The 10,618-nt window shown below is 36.3% G+C and overlaps 1 protein-coding gene across 2 annotated transcripts in view; it reads left to right on the top strand.

Moving 5' to 3' along the window:
* Positions 1 to 10,618, top strand: part of TSC22D2 (TSC22 domain family member 2) — a 50,726-nt gene that overhangs the window by 3,587 nt on the left and 36,521 nt on the right. The gene's annotated exons all lie outside the window — the stretch shown is intronic.

The raw sequence follows: 10,618 nt of genomic DNA, 5'->3' as shown, positions 1-10,618 counted from the left end.
AACGCAAAAAGTGTATTGGAAAGATGTTCTTATCTTCCATCAATCTTTTTACTACAGTCAAGGGAGGTGGGAGACTCTTGACAGTAGTGAAAGCTGTAGTTCTTGAAATTAGAGTAATTTTATAGTAAAAGTATAAACGTTAACAATTGGCTCCCTGTATTTAGGGGGGATGCTTTTAAATAGTTTAAGGGAAAATTGGTGTATTACTATACCAATTCTACTACAATTGATGTTTGGTTATGGTTTAATGAGGATTTTAAGTGGTTTTGAGGAAATGTCACATGAAAATTTGATGTAGTGTGTATAATGCAAATGTTTAAAAACTGACTTATTACCAGATATTACATTTAAAAATTACAGAGAAAGTTTCAGGTACTTTACAGTTGGAAATTTATTTTCTGAGGTTTTTGTTTTGAGAGAGGTTAATTTTAGATGTGTTGAAAGAGCAGAACTATTTTTATAGATTTCTTGAATAATTGGTATGTAGACTACAATGAGAGCTGTTAAAGCTTTTTCTTCCTATTTTCTTCTGAGTTCCTTCACATTCTTTTCTTTTTCATTTCGAATTAGCTTTGTATTTTTGTTATATACTTCTTTTCGTTTGAAAAATGCTCACTGAAATTCATCTTCTTTGCCTTTTATAATTCAAAGTTCATCTTTTTTTTGTAGGTGACTTGCTTGTGGGGAGTCTTTCTTCCATTTAAGAACTCTTAGAGAGTACCACGTGTCCATGAGTGAGCTCAGCTAGCTAGTCATGGAGAGATTTTATATGGATGGGACTACCAAGTAAAGACACTGATTCCACAAGCCACTCAAATACCCCTCTTTACATTTTCTGCCATGTTTCATTTTTCACACGTAGGGGCACACCTGAAATGCCACTTGAGTTTATTTGTTCACCTTTGGTAATAGTCAACAGGCATCTTCCCTTTTCTAGCTGCCAGAAGCCAGTTTTTTTGTGATGGGTTGGTAAATAACCATTTGCTTACTACCTCTCTGTTCCTGTTGTACACTGTATCTCTTCAAGAAATGATGACTGGTTTTCTCAACCCCTCACTACCCCAAAAACACATGCACACCTATGAATGAAAAATGTGTTTTCTCTCCTCTTCACACCTCTCAGTTTACAGCATTTGTAATTACATTCCCCAGAACTTTTTGGTGACGATATGGTATGAAGCAGAAAGATCTGCTGATAAATGGAAACTCTGGGATGTATTCTTTAGGGTATGACCACAAAGATGCATTTATTTCTTCTCTTACTTTATTAAAAAAGTTGAATTTCAAGAATCTCATATCCAAACTTGTGACTATTTGAACTACAGATACGACTGTATTAGTGTTCTTATCAATTGTAACAGTTAATCCAGTGCAGGGGTTTTCATTTGTGTATAGTCCTATTTTAAATGTGGCGCTTCCCTCCCCCACCCAATCTTTTAAAATCTTCACTGCTTATCAAATGTGCATTTCTAATTTTTGTTATAGCCTTTTCATTGGTTTCTAATTTAACATGCCAGTTTCCAAGATGTAATCTTACACATTTGACTGTTTTTGTCACTGGACCAACACACCTGGTGAAGGAATAAATCCATTAAGTAGAAATAGTTTGGGGGTCTTTTTAAATTTGTTTTTTAATGGAAAGCCTTTGTAAAAGAGAGGGCATTTTTAAAGTTGTATCCTTGAAATTAAGTAACACAGTTTTTCCAGGCGTATGTTTAAATTACTGAGATGACTACTTTTGAGGAGATAGTACTAACAAAATCGTGATTTTAATGTGATTTTCGGTTGCCTTCTTAAATTAAAATCTTCGTACAATTTTATTTGCAGTCATTCAGATGTAAAGTAAAACATATTGGAGTGAGAGGTCTTGAGTAATTATTAATAGGTTGACGAATTTCAGATCCTTAGAAAATATTTGTAAAAAAAGATGTTTGCCTTTTTAAAAACCATTAAGACGTTAGTAAACACAGTCTATTTCGTTGAGAAAAGGAAGGAAAATGGAAGATTAACAAAAAGATCAGGTGGTTTAAGTTGATATATTAAGCACTCTGTCTTGTGATTTTGTTTGCATCACTTAATACAAGGATCTGTATTGGCTCATTCTGAGACCATTTATTTTAAAGAATCAGACCTTATATACTATCATACCTTTAAAAGAGCTGATGGTTGTATATACAAAATAAGAAAAGTGTTAAATTTGTGAGTTAACATTGCCGATTGACCATATGGTATTAATTAGCATGAAGTTTATATATCATTCTAGTTTATGGTCAGTTGTTGAGATTCTTTAAACTGGAGGATATAATAATGGTTGAAAATATAGTTCATAAAAAAATGCATAGACACTTTTACAGTGAACGTTACAAAATTTGTTTAAACTACCTACATGCTTAACAGACTCCTATTTGGTAAATAGGGGGAGGTGCAAAATATTACTGGCCCTTTTGGAAAAGGAACACGGTACAGATCATTTTCCATAGATAGCTGACCAATGTGAACTCTGTAGGCCACATGCCAGGAACTCTTATGAATGGCTGCAATTGTGAACTGTCAACTGCAACCAAAAGACTGTTGAAAACCTGATTGTAAGGATCCTCTAGTGGCAGATGTCTTTATATCTTGTTAATAGTTTTATTTGTGTAGTTTGCTAATGACTGATAAAATATTATAAATTCTGAGTGTTAAATAGTGTGTCCTGGTATGTGCTATAAATATAGATTTTGTTTGTACACTTCATATATATCTATATAGATGTATGTATGAGATATACATATATACACACTTCTTTTAATGGAGTTTTTTTTTTTTTTAACGTGACATTTAAGAGAGGATTATGTAAATGTATATGAGGAGGCAGAACTGTCACTCTTACTTTGTTTCAAAAATCTATAGGGAACTTTTTAGAACTCTGAAAAAGTCTTAGTGCATTTAGTCTTTAAAAATGAAAGCTCCTTAACTTGAATCTGTGTTTCTTTGGGAGCTTCTGGTTCTTTATCAGTATTGAAGTGTGGAGGTACTTTTGTCTTGCAGCTTTATAGTTGATGTTTAAATCACATGCCAGGTACTATCTTAGGCCTATCTAAGTAAGTAAGGATTTTGTAATCAAAGTGTAGTATCTCCTGTGTATGAGTGACATCATTATTTAGTAGAAAAATGATACTGATGCATTCATCAGAGTGCCATGTTGATATGCTTTAGTCATAAACGTGGCTCTAAGTTAAGGAAATTATCATAGATTTCCAGAAAGGCCGATGATCCAAAAGTGCCTGAAATTCCTAAAACCAAGAGTTGTATAAGTGGGAGCATGGCCTTTTTTATTCACAGTGATACACCATTGTTTAAAATTTTGTGTGAACTAAATTGTATAGGCTGAACATTGGTTAACTTTTTAGAAAATATAAGGGTTTTTATGTGTGTGGAGAAGACACACTCCAAGTAACTAATTTATTAACAGTGTCTTTTTCTTGTAAGGGATGGGGAGGGTATCTTGAACTTAATTGCCTTTATGAGAAGTCATTTTTGTTTTTTCACAGTGCTGGTAGTGGGATATATGCTTTCTCCTTTATGAGAATAAATGTAATACCAATCTATTTGTTCTTTGAGAATTCTGATAGCACTAATTTGGAAATGATAAAAGATGATACTGGATTTATGGATCTGGTACTTGGTAATTTAGAATAGAGTTTAGTCTTTCTCAGCACCAAAAGAGGTTGGAAGCAGTCATGCTCTATAGAGTCCTCTAGTAACAAAGAGCAGCCCCACCAATCAGATGGTAAAGAAACCAGTGAATCTCTTCCCTGAGGAATGGTTGATAGGGGAGTATAAAAGGATCTTGACTTTTCTCTCCTGAAATGGTAGAAGCTGGGGCGTTGTGGAAGTAGGAAGTAATGGCAGGTAACCAACACAGAAGTAAAGGTAGTGAAATGACATGAAATATGGTCTCAGAAGGAATAGGAACACATGTTAATAGTGAGGAGTAGTGGTCTAATTCCTTCTTTTAATAATTGTTTTAGACCAGTATGTATTTCCTCTTCCAAACAGATACATTTATTTCTTAATTGCATTACTCTTGAAATACAAGAGAGGCTTTACAAAAACAGGTGTGTCTGGTTAAATGTAGCCTGAACCATGATGTTTCTAAGTAATTTTTTATTAATGGGAAGAGCAGATTTTTAATAAGAAATCTTAATTGATGACAATATTTAAGGGGTCTGTGTAGCAAATTTCCTGAATTGGAATAAATCCTTTAAGTTTGTTTTTTCTCTATACTAAACCAGTAGACTTGTGATTTGAACCTGTTCTTTTAAATGGTGTAATACGAATTACCACATCACAAAGAATATGCATGCCTGAATCATTGGTATAATTTAGGCCTTTCCCACAGCAATTCTGTTGTTGTTTTTTTTGTTGTTTTTTTGTGGTTTTTTTTTTTGGCTGCATTGGGTCTTCGTTGCTGCTCTGGGGCCCTCTCCAGCTGCTTCGAGCAGAGGCCACTCCTCACCACGGTGCCCTCGCGCGGCCTCTCCCGTCAAGGAGCACGAGCTCCAGGTGCGCGGGCCTCAGCAGTTACGACACACAGACTCAGTAGCTGTGGCCTGAGGGCTCCAGAGCGCAGGCTCAGCAGCTGTGGCGCAGGAGCCCAGCTGCTCCGTGGCATGTGCAATCCTCCCAGACCAGGGCTCAAACCCACGTCCCCAGCATTGGCAGGCGGACTCCGAACCACTGCACCACCAGGGAAGCCCTCCCACAGCAATTCTTGAACATACCAGATTGAGATTACTCTATTTGTTATATTCTTTATCTGGCATTGCTTAGGGTAAAAATTGGGACTCTTCCGTAAAGATTTAGGAACAGTAACCAATTTGTATCATTCCTATACATCATTATGTGACTTTCATGATATAATTTATACACTTCAAATTTGGCTGGTAATATTAAAGGTATATTGATTATCTGCTTTACCTCTAAAAAGTATGTGCATAAGTTCTACTTTTAAATCAGGTAAATTAAATTTCATATATGCTACTCTGGATTGCTTATCTCTCAAATTTAAAGCCCCAAATCAGATAAAAGTATTTCGTTTTATATCTTTGTACTCAAGCTACCCTTTGTTAAAAAGAATGAACTCACATTCTTTAAGTTGTACATTTGTATATGACAGGTATGTGAAAATTCTGTAGATGATTGAGTTAATAATTTTAATAGTGTTCACCTCGGACATATACGATTAGTAAATGTCTTGATGATTTATACTCATCAGAGTAGGCAAGACAAATAAGTGAAGTCTGAATGTTAAATTACTTAAAGCCTCCTTTCCTATAAGCTCTCACTGTAATTTGACTAAAGAGTATTGACGTATAGAAGAGAAACTACGATTAATGTGTCAATTATTATAAATAATGCTGGTGTGTTTTAAATGTTCTTTGTAAAGGTTTAGGCTATCCATCTTCATTATTACACAAGTAAATTGTTTAATCTGTGCATGAAGGATACCCAAAACAAAGTTTAAGGCTGACTAATTTCTTAAGTAGAATTAGAATTCAGTTTTACTAACAGGTTTTGTAAGTTAAACCAAAACAAATCCATGTTATATGGTCTACCTAACTTTTGAAAACAAAACAAAAGCAAAAAAAGGAGAGGGGGCTCCTGATCAAATAAATCAATAGTGTGTTTAATTATGTACTATAGCGTATCATATGAGTAACCATTATAGCCAATGGAGTCAGGCATGCCTGGGCTGAAATTCAACTGTGCTGCATACTTGAGACATTTGACGTTGAGCTAATTATTTAGCCCTCTAAGCCTTGTTTTCCCATATGAAAAATGAGGATAATACCTACCTTGGAGAGTTTGAGAGGATTAAATGAGGTATGCAAGTGATTTGTGAACAATCATGCATAACCTAAAACAGTATGTGTGGCAAACATACATCACAGAAACATCAGTGTTTCAGTGTCTACACTGTTTTTCCAGATCAACTCTTGACATGCTACAAACCATACCAAGAATGTTTAGTTTTGATCCAAAAATGTAATTGGATGGCATGGATATAATCAGAGAAAAGGAGACATTGTTTCAGGCCAGAAAACTCATGATGTAGTTAAGTGGTACAGCAAATTGTGTTCTAATCCTGGCTCTTCCACCATTTAGCTGATTTCTTTGGTCAAGTCATTTAACTTTCTTGGTTTTCCTCATTGGTAAAATTAGAATTTGAGCCTTTGGTCAGATTTTAAGATTCCCTGAGTATGAGTCCATACATAGGCATGTTTCATGAGAGAGCTGCCAACTTAAACCTTCCTCTTGGTCAAACCCTTTTCATGCCCCCAGACTATTATGTGACAAAAAATGAAGTTTGCAGATACTCGTTAAGTAGGTTGAATGCCCAGGAAAACATTTAAAGTGGCAATATGTGAATCATTCAACTTTTCTTTGTGGTTTCTGAGTAGTAAGTACTGGGATACAGAAATAAAACTATCCTGCCCTCCAAGATCTCAGGCTATGTGAAAATAATTACGATTTGAAGTTGCATACTTTGATATACGTTATAGGCTGTGATGGAGTAAATTTATTAATGGGAACAATTTAGGACATCAAGTCAGATTTGTGTGGGGATGAAGTAGTTAGACTGATTTCTGTTTAAAATCAACTTATTCTCTGCATAGGCAATACATTTATACAGTTCAAAATTCAAAATATATGACTATAAATTGAAAGCCATTCTGCTACCTCTGTCTTCCAGCCACCCAATTTCTGTCCTCAGAAGCAACCCATTATTACTTTTGCTTTCTTCTGAAGCTAACTCTAGAGTTGAATCTTAAGAGTCATTCAGATTAGGTCACTGATGAGAGAAGCAGATGATTTTCCAAGTAGAAGGCAGTTTTGTGTAACAATATGGAAGAGTGAGAATATGTCAGATTTGGAACATGATGTGGTTAATTTGACACTAATCAGAGTGAAGGGTTTAAATGTCACGGAGAGAAATGGAAATTTTTATCGTTTAAGTCTATGGTTGCTGTTAAGGTGTTTCTTGAAGCTTTTATTGTTAAAGTAGTATGTATCTTGGAACCATTTCAATACGCTTTTTAGTGATTATTGTATTTTTAATTAAAATCTTGTGGTAAATTTGTGTATAAGGAAATCCTGGGGGAGCTCTGAATCCTAGAGGTGGAATTCTCCAATGGAATGTACTAAATAGCTTGGTATACCTGGCTCTAAGTTTATGAATTCTGTTTGCCTTAAGTGTTCTGTTTGCCTCAGTAGTACCTTAATAATGATGAAATATTTGGTATATGTTAAGATACTGTACCAAAAGTTGATCTTTATACAGCATATTTGGAAATCATAACCCTATGTTAAACATAGACCAGGCTTAATTGTTTCAGACCGTACGTATACATAATCTCATTTTATCTTTTCAGTAACTGTAATGAGTGTTTTTCTCCCCTTTTTTATGGATTACGGAAACTGAGTCACTGAGGATTTGAGTCACACAGCTATTAAGTCACACAAGGCATAAGGTCAGATTCAGGCGTTCTGACTCCAAAGCCAGTGCTCTTGGATATTCCCGGAGTTAGTTTTGTTTTATTACTTTACTGACTGTAAGATAGGATGAAGGAAAAGCTTCTGTTGCCCTGATCTGTTGTGTTGTAACCCTTTACCTAAAGGATATTTTTTAAATCATTTAAAATCCCTAGATGATAATGTTGGAGATGGCCCTTGTTCCTCGGCTTACTGTATTTCCCTGGTTTCTATTTAGAGATTTCTGAAGTTGAGCTTTGACATAAGAGAAGGAGAAGGTATTTGCTGAGGAGAGGGCTCATGTACCTCATTCCTTAAGCGTCAAGAGTTTTTTAGCTTAGTTTTGAGGTAGAATATATACGGATGTTTCTCCTCGCTATTATGTTAGTTACCCTACAAAGATAGTATCTTAGTTTAGCAGGTAGACATATGTCACATTTAAGTTACTTTCTCATGTACTACTTTATGTACTTGGTGATTATCATGACAGACTGTTCAGTATATAAAGTCAAGAAGTATTTTGTTCGTTGGTTTGGAAAATTTTCTACAAATAGGAAAATGGTGTTTTAGGTGAGTCTTCCTAAGAAGTGCTTGATTGGCTTTGTATTGAGTTCAGTAGCTTACGTTGACATCAAATATGTTGTTAGAGAACTGTTTTCAAATTTTATTTCTTGAGCAGAAGAGAATTTGTGACCAAAGCTGCATAAAATTCAATATTTCTAACACATTTTTAATATCATTTGCCTCTTGGTGCCTTCAGATTTCATAGACTGTAAACTTGAAATGATCCCCTTAACAGTGTTTTCCATGAACTCTTAATTTCCTCAATTTTATGCCATTCCAAAACAGAAGTCTTTGATGATCAGGCCCTTCAGTACTTATAGATGGCTCTTTTGAAGTTCTTGATCAACTATGTTTCACAGACATGACTCCTTTAATCTGTGCTGCTAATCAATGTTTTGAGACTAATTGTTGCTATTTGCGAAAAATCAGTTTATGGATAACATCCCAGCTTAAGTATTCCAGAAACCAGAAATTTCATATTTTATAGTAAGACTAAATGTTTATCCGTGGAATCTCAAGTATTTAAAATTTTTTACACTACATAGATTGTATAACTCCATATGGCTTATTCATTTTGAATATATATGTAAAAAGGAATTGTTAACTGCCAGCTTTTACAACCTAAGTGTATTTGTTGACATGTTCTAAAGACTTTTAAGTCCATTTATAGTGCTGTATTTTATTTCACAGTTATTTTTCTCGCCCCCAAGATACACGACTAACTGCAGATATGTTCTCTTTTCACTTCTATATTTGACCTATGAGAAACATTTCGTTATTAGTATCTATGCTGTAAAAATACTGGAATTTCATAACTAAAGTCATGTGACTTTATTTAAAACCAATTTATTTGGCATTTGAACTTGATTCAAATTACATATATATGTATATATTTTTCCAAGATCAGGGGATCTGAAGTTCTTCTAAAGAATATCTCCCTTAAAAATATATTGTAGGGGGCTTCCCTGGCGGCGCAGTGGTTGAGAGTCCGCCTGCCGATGCAGGGGACACAGGTTCGTGCCCCGGTCTGGGAGGATCCCACATGCCGCGGAGGCCCGCGTACCGCAAAAAAAAAAAAAATATATATATATATAGTAGGGCTTCCCTGGTGGCGCAGTGGTTGAGAGTCCGCCTGCCGATGCAGGGGACACGGGTTTGTGCACTGGTCCGGGAAGATCCCACATGATGCAGAGCGGCTGGGCCCGTGAGCCATGGCCGCTGAGCCTGCGCGTCCGGAGCCTATGCTCCGCAACAGTGAGAGGCCACAACAGTGAGAGGCCTGCATACCGCAAAAAAAAAGATATATATATATATAGTAAATGTTCTTTAATGAATTTTGAATTCCAAACTTGCAGAATAACTTCCAAGTTTACTCTTTGTTATTTTCTTGTATTTACTACCTTCCTCTTTGTGTCACTCTGTTTATTTTAAACCCAAAGTCTCCACACAGACCTGTGTGAATAGCAGACTTATTCCCATATGGTCTTGGGTGAGCTGGTAAAAAAGCCAAATTGAGTTTTCAGTTGGTTTAGTTGGCTTTCATTTAATTTGGCAGACTGATTTTCTAAGTACAGTGAAAAAAAGGGGCCTGGCAAATAGATCTTGAGAGGATACAAGCTGTTAAATAAACAGTAGTCAGCAACCTCTTAATTCTTTCTTGATATTAGTAGGTCCAATCAGTGCCTTTAATTGCCTTAGACCTAGTCAGGAGAAAAGTAGAGAAACAGTTAAAAGAACAGAAAGGAGTTGAAGTAGGGGAAGCAAAAAGAAGTACACACACTGGAGACTCCTAGTTAATCAAACAGTTGCTTTGGTGACACACTGGCATCTAGTATCTATCTGCCTTTCCCAGATTTGGATCATCTAAAAGATACCCTACTGATTAAAATTTAAAATGCCTTCTAGAAAATATTTTTTTTTTACAATTCAGTAGATTAATATATGTCTTCTTAAAATTTTATTTATTTTTGGTTGCGTTGGGTCTTCATTGCTCCATACAGGCTTTCTCTAGTTGTGGCGAGCGGGGGCTACTCTTTGTTGCGGAGCATGGGCTCTAGGCACACAGGCTTCAGTAGTTATGGTGCACGGGCTTAGTTGCTCCATGGCATGTGGGATCTTCCCAGACCAGGGCTCGAACCCGTGTCCCCTGCATTGGCAGGCAGATTCTTAACCACTGCACCACCAGGGAAGTCCCCAGTATGTGTCTTTTAAGTTTTGTTTTGTTTGTTTGTTTATGTATTTATTTAGTTTTGGCTGTGTTGTGTCTTCATTCCTGTGGGCGGGCTTTGTCTGGTTGTGGAGAGCCAGGGCTACTCTTCATTGCAGTGCATGGCCTTATTGCAGTGTCTTCTCTTGTTGCTGAGCATGGTCTCTAGGCATGTGGGCTTCAGTAGTTGAACTCGGGCTCAGTAGTTGTGGCTCGTGGGCTCTAGAGCACAGGCTCAGTAGTTGTGGCGCACGGGCTTAGTTGCTCCGCGGCATGTGGGATCTTCCAGGACCAGGGCTCGAACCCGTGTCCCCTGCATTGGCAGGCGGA

Source organism: Lagenorhynchus albirostris, chromosome 5, assembly GCF_949774975.1.
Source record: "Lagenorhynchus albirostris chromosome 5, mLagAlb1.1, whole genome shotgun sequence".
In the NCBI taxonomy this organism is placed as follows: Eukaryota; Metazoa; Chordata; class Mammalia; order Artiodactyla; family Delphinidae; genus Lagenorhynchus; species Lagenorhynchus albirostris.
The sequence above is the reverse complement of the archived record's forward strand: the minus strand, read 5'-3'. Positions and strand labels throughout refer to the sequence as shown.